General features: G+C 35.5%; 1 pseudogene; it reads right to left on the bottom strand.

The window, feature by feature from the left end:
* Positions 1 to 3,819: 3,819 nt before the first annotated feature.
* On the bottom strand, positions 3,820 to 4,028 carry LOC143220460 (U2 spliceosomal RNA; annotated as a pseudogene).
* Between the last annotated feature and the right edge of the window lie 3,075 nt (positions 4,029 to 7,103).

A 7,103-nucleotide genomic window follows, 5' to 3' on the forward strand; every position in this document is an offset into this window, starting at 1 on the left:
CGCTATATCCTATTGGGCTGTTCGGAAAGTCATTTAGCTTTTTGATGAAAATGAACCACGATCTTTTTAGAATGTATAAACATTTTATTAAATTATATATTCTCCTTTTTGGTCCAATAACTTTTACTATCTTTCGGGCCGGAGATTGATTCCACGCTCATAAAACTTCTGATCTCTGCTGGCAAAAACTGTTTCGATTGATATTTGACATCTTGCTTTGAAACGAAGGTCTTCCAGTCCAAAAAATTTTGAAAAGATCAGAGCCAGAAATAGTCCGAAGGTGCCAAATCTGGAGAATATGGTGAGTGCAGTAGTGTATTCCATTCAAGCTGTAAAAGCTTTTGGCGAGGAACCAAACTTGTACGAGGTCTCGCATTATCGTGGTGGAACACTATACCTTCTCTACAGATCAATTCTGGCCTTTTCGGTTTGAATGAATCACACCATTTTGCCCAGTTGATCACAGTTCACTTCAAAATTAATCGTGGTATTGTCCGGTTGAAGCTCAGAAAAAAAAACGATCCCCTTGAAATTCCAGCAAACAGGTAGAATAATTCAACTGATCACAGTTGAATCACGTTCGTTGAGTTTTAATAATGTATATAATATTGTATATATGTAGGAGCAGGAGGGTGACGGAGGAAAAAGATTGTTTATCAGCGAAAATTAACTTTATTTCTTCGCCTACACTGCAATTATCAATATGCCGCTGGTACATATAACGAGCTTGTAAAACTAAGGATACAAAATTAAATTAAAATCGGTTTCTGCTTTCTTACAGCTGCCGAACCATTCTGCCATTCCAACTTTCGAAATGCAACCCTCTCGCACGTTCCCTTCCACCACTATTTAACCTTTCACGTTGTTCTCTTTTATTCCCAGGTTTCCTCCGTCACCCACTCTTTCCCGGACATCCTTGACGTATGTGGGCCTGGTCCTCAAGACACTCGAGCATTCCAAAACTTTCCTCCGACACTTCCACTCGTACCTGTCATACATATCTCATTTATAAACCGTCCTCTAGTATTCATTTATACCCAAACACACTCGCTCAGGACATTCGACCATACATACAGTCACTAGATTCTACATGTATGTATACAAGGTGCAGCCGAATAAAACACGTATGAAAGTTAACTCTCAAGGTCGTTGCAGCGTGAATGTGCGCCTACGTATCGATGAAGATCCCTCAAGAAAAAGTTTCTGAAAAATTGTGCTTGCGCATGATTTTCCCGACTAAATTTGTATTTTTCGCGTCGTATTGGAAAAACGAAATGACTTTCCGCACGACTCAATATATTATTTGTCAAATATAGTGTTTGTAAAAGTTTATCTAGGAATATTTTTTAATCGTGTAATTAGTTTTGTTTTCAACTATATTACACTATGATTCTGCATGTCCGCGATCTGAGTGGCACGATCGTTTTGGACAAAGCGTCGGCGTTGGGGTCCGTCAGCAGGGTCCTTGTACCGTCCAATAATAACAGCCTACCCGGATCACCAATAGCATGACAAAACCTCCAAAATCTGCGTAAACAGAAACATACAGGGTTGGACAAAAGTATTGACACAGCATGTCTGTTCCCATTCAAATGCTTATAACTACGCGACAAATTGACGGAGAAGAAAATTTGTTCGACACTTGCATTTATGTATTATTTTGGTTTATTATATAATATAAACAGTAACATAAGTAAAGTGACATACGAAATAATAACTAAAACATATTCATTGAACGTTTTATGTGTGGACAGGGGAATTGGCACAAATAAGTAGAAGTATTTAGAAATTAAACATTAATATCTCGTTGGACCTTCTTTCTTCCTAAAAATTTCCTTCCATCGCTTCGGCGTTGAAGTCACAATTTCTCGGTGTAAAATCCGACTCCATATTGTCCCATTCTTGCTAAATAATAGTTTTTAATTGACTTTTATTTGATATATCGTGTTTCCAAACATGTTTGTTGGGATTCCGTCTGGACTTTGGAGTGGTGTATTTAGCGTGTGAGCAGTATTCTAAACGATCGGTTGTCGTACAAAATAGGCAGTATGTTTCAGAACGTGATCTCTTTGGAAGTACAAGTTAAGTAAGAGATTTAATTTCTCAACACTTTTAAATCAATTTTCTTTTAGTATATTTCAATATACAAACTTGTCCATAAGTTCGTCAATAAGTAATATTTCTTGGACCCCAGATGCTCCAATAGAACCCCATAACATTACTCCAATTCCTCCATGTTTTATAGTGGCTTGTCAATTTTGGAAATTCATTTGCATGTTTGGTCTTCGCTAAACCCACTACCCTGCCATCTGATTTAAATAGATTAAATTTGCTTTCATCTGAAAATAATACAGTATTCCAAAAAGGTGGGATCCTTTTTTATAAATTTTATTGCAGATTCTTTCCTGAATCTTCGATCCTTTTTAGATACGTATGGTTTTCGTAGTGCAACACACACAGAATATCCCGCATCTTTAGATACTCTTCGCATGGAATTGGAACTAGCTTCTTTTTGATTTTCATCATTTGACATTGTTTTAATTTGCGATCAGTTTAATTTACAGTTCATTTTCACTTCTTTTATAATTTTTCGTTTCTCCCCTATCCGTTAAATTTGAGTGACGACCACATCGATTCCTACTTTTCAAATCTGGCTGATGTACAAATGCTTTTACCGCGGTTCTAATAGCGAATCGACTTCCATTAGCAATTTTTGATATTTCATTATATGACTTCCGCATTTTGTGCTAATTTAATATTATTTTCCTTTCTTCGCTTGTACTTTATTCTCCTTTTCTCGACATTGTTACTTGTTGCTTTTCTTCTTATGTTGCTAATCGATTGAATTTTAAGTTTATCATTGGAAAAATTGACTATCGAGAGACAGTTGGAATTTTTTCGGTCAGATGCATCTACGCCAAATTTTGTATAATGTGTCAATACTTTTGTCCACGCTTAAAACATTCAATAAACATGTTTTTCTTATTATTTCGTATGTCACTTTATTTATGTTACTTTTTGTGTTGAATAATCAACTAGAATAATGAATAAATATACGTGTCAAACAAATTTTCTTCTTCGTCAATTTGTTTCACAGTTATAAATATCTGAATCAGAACAATCATGATGCGCCAATACGTTTGTCCAGCATTGTGTGTACAGAAGCTTATTCTATCGCATTGTTCGTGACCCTACTCTTTTCCTAAAGAATTGTTGAAGAAAAGAGTATGCCAAAATAAGATAAAAGAAATGAAATAAAAAAATGATTCTGGTATAATAAATCTTACGCCTTATCTTCTGTGTCGTCCAGTTCTGAATCCTACTCGACCCATGGCATCATGTAAGCCATGGCTGTGGACGTCTGGTATGGCCCCCTGTGTGTCCCGACCTTCTCCACGATGCATTGTGGGTCAAGGAACCATCAAAACTGGTCAAAAATCAAAAGGTGCGGCGCATTTGTAAAAAATGAATATGTCATTTTTGGGAGGTTTTAAGGATTTATGGTAAACCATGATTCAGAAATGCCAGCGTATTTATGCGCGGAACCTGATTATACCTGGACGAACGAGCCGAGTGGGTGGATCGAAAACTTCGTCATAACTTCGCCCAGTTTTCCAAGGTTCGAGTTCTTTTTTGCTAAACCTGAAATACGCGACATGGATGCACGTAATAAATGCACGTGTCAAACATATTTTCTTTTTCATCAATTCGTTTCATAGCTATAAAAGCATTTGAATCAGTAATATTTTGCTATTTTTGTCCACCTGTGAACGAGGAATTTGGAAACACTAGGAGTAGTTGATTCACTTTGATAAACACTAAAGCAGGGATGAATTCGGCGGAACAGCAAAGCAGAGTTAACCCGCGGTAGCATAAGAGCGAGCTCTATACATTGCCTCCGTTTTTGAAAATTCAGTTTAATATTCTGATTCCCAGATGAGGAATGTACCAGATATTAAGCTGATAAGAACAGATACTACACTTTGGTCTCTACCCACTGATCTTACCTAAAATAGCCGAGAAGCGATAAGTCTTGCAAATAAAATTGCCTTAATGCACGCCGATGTGTTAGTTTTCACTATCTCGATACACAGACGCATTCGTGTTGCATGCGGAAATAGATATTGCGCGAGTAAAAGATAAATCCAAATTTTAATAAAAATATAAATAAAAATTTGCCTAACGATCTAATGGTATGTTAGTAAAATCTGATGATTTTATACAAATGAAATAAATTCGTTATGTGTGTATCAAAGTAATAAAAAAGTGAATAATAAGAAATGAATTAAATCACCAGTATCATCAGTATTTCTTAAATTAATAATTTAATAATAATAGTATAATTGTATTAATAATGATTAAGAATGGTTAAGTTATATTAATAATATTCAGTATTATGTAGTCAAAACATCTATGTAATAACCTCTTTCTATTCAAGTTATTTGCAGTCCGGCCGACACCAAGGTAATTGGTAACACATATCTTTCGAAGTTGTAGCTAGTTATAACTAATTCTTTTGGCAAAATAAGGAGGAGACTTAAAACTTTTTTATCAATACTTTATTACACGATATTCGTATCATATGATGTGCTCAAACATATTTTGTAAGAACATTTTTCTCATAACCCCAAGCCCCTATCGAATGCTTTGCTGTATATACTTAAATGGGACTTAATGTACATACAGAAAATTAATTTTTGACATATTCTTGCATATTAGGAATAAATATATTCCCTAAAACTCTGAAGTCAACCCTGACACTTTGTACAGATAATAAAACAAATTAAAGGGAAGTAGTTTTATGAAAAATTTAAATAGCGTAGGAATTGATGGGCGGTTCACGGAGAAATGAAATATTTTTCAACAATAAAACGATTTACTCAAACAACAACTGAGCGCTTAACTGACTGTCGACTGGGAACTCGTAAAGCAATGCGGAATATGCTTTTCATCCGCCATCTATTTAACCCTAGATTCGAGAAATAAAACAGTTCAAGCGCAAACTTTTTGCAACAAAGCTTGTTAATTACACCTTGCACTTTCTGTATGTATCGCATGTTTGTAGATAACGTCGATGAAGTTTGCGGCAAGTAAGATTTTAAGCGAATACTGAAAAACGACATTAATTTTACTAGACCTGATGTTCGCGATCTGTATAGCACGATCGATTAAGAAGTGTCATCCAGCATTGTTTCGAGGAACCCTTCGACTTATCACTACATTACGTAAATAATTGCTACTCTTGACCGCTAAGTTAATATTCAACTAATAATTCGGTAAGATATACGTGTCGTGCACAAGGCCTCAGACAATCCTGATTGTTGCATTCACGAATGATTACAATTGCAGCTGCTGTTAGACATTAGAAGTTAAACAGTAGTTTCCGCGAACGATTTAGCACTTGTCCTTCTTTTCATATGATCATAGAATATCCTCGCATGTATATGTTCTCTCGAATGATTGAAATTTATTCGCAATTACTTTTACGAATAACGAGGACGTATAGCTACTATTAGCTTTCGATCTCGTCTCATAAGCTGTTCTTTTTGTTAACCTCTTCTATGAGTTAAAAATGGTCGAATATATTAGGTTGGGAAAGAAGAATACCATTATTTTTATCATTTTAAATTATAATTATTTAAGCTATAAATTATTTAAAATAAATTGTAATTACAATTTATAATATCGGTAATGTATGGGACCAAAAGTATGTAGAAGTGACCGCGTGCAAGGGGCCTGAGTATAGGAAATGTTTATGATAGGGACGAACACCACGAACAACGCCCACAGCCGTGGCTTACATGAAGCCGTGGGTCGAGAAGGATTCAGAATTGGATTACACAGAAGACCAGGCGAAAGATCCTGTCGGATGTCATACTAAATATGTTACAAATTTTTCGATATTAAGAATAATTTTATCTTTATATAAGAATAATTTTGTATATGTCATTTTTTATTGGTATTTTCGAATATTCTTTTCTTCTGCAATTCTCTACGAAAAGAGTTGAGTCGCGAACAATGCGATGGATTAAACTTCTGTACAAACAGATGTAGGAACGCATCTAGCGATTCGCTGTTACTTCTCCGCTCGTAGCTGTTTCTACCTGCAGCGAGGTTATCGTGTCTTTGCGTTGCAGCGGGGTGGGGGGCGTCATAATTTAGTGACCCATGATTCATGTACACGCGAGCCGCTCCAGTACCGTTTTTGGGCTGCGCCCGAGAAACTAGAAGAGAGTCTGCTGCCGACGTGACACTCAGAAGCACCTCACGGAATCTCTCCGGCCAATAAATATCACTGCGCGAGACCCAATAATGTCTTTCATTTTCCATCAAACACATTTCCGCTTATAACTTACATGTTATAATAATATAAGTTTAATATAAGTTTAACGTATACTGTATGCCCTTTGATCGAAGAAAGGTTAATGTTATCATTTGAAGATTAAAATCAGAATTTTCGTATTAGAATTTTCCTAATTTCCCTACCATTACTGACATACGTTACATTACTTACATTAATGATGGCTCACTGAAAGATTTCATCAATGAAATAACTTACATTACTTTTAATAAAGAAAATTTGTTAAGCAAGTAGAAATTCGTTAAGTGAATAGAAATGCGGAATGAGAGATAATTTCAGTATAATTTAACGTATATTACTATACACATAATCAGATTATACACTTGATCGGATTATTCTCATCTTTGTAAGAGTATTATTATAAGATAATGATATATTCATGTATTATTCGTTTGCCTATTCAAGTCCACTTTTTCGTTGGAGGAGTTAGGGGTATTCCGCTCGCGCCGCGTAAAGCGTTCGCTCGCAGTCTACGACACTAACGAAATCCCATCCTTCAGATTCGGTCACTCGAATGGGTCACATAGGCGTAAGATATCTTTAAATTCCTATACTTGAATCATACATTGGAAGTCAGCGAGGGCAATACTGCACAAGCAAACTATGATTATTTTGGAAACTGCTAGGAAGATATATAAGGTAAGGGAATACATAAGTAATAACAATTAACATCGTTTATGAAAATCGTTCTTAAATTCAAGGTGTATTTTATATTATAAATTAATTGTGTAATTGCATCATA

The sequence above is a fragment of the Lasioglossum baleicum genome, unplaced genomic scaffold (genome assembly GCF_051020765.1).
Source record: "Lasioglossum baleicum unplaced genomic scaffold, iyLasBale1 scaffold0989, whole genome shotgun sequence".
Classification (NCBI taxonomy): domain Eukaryota; kingdom Metazoa; phylum Arthropoda; class Insecta; order Hymenoptera; family Halictidae; genus Lasioglossum; species Lasioglossum baleicum.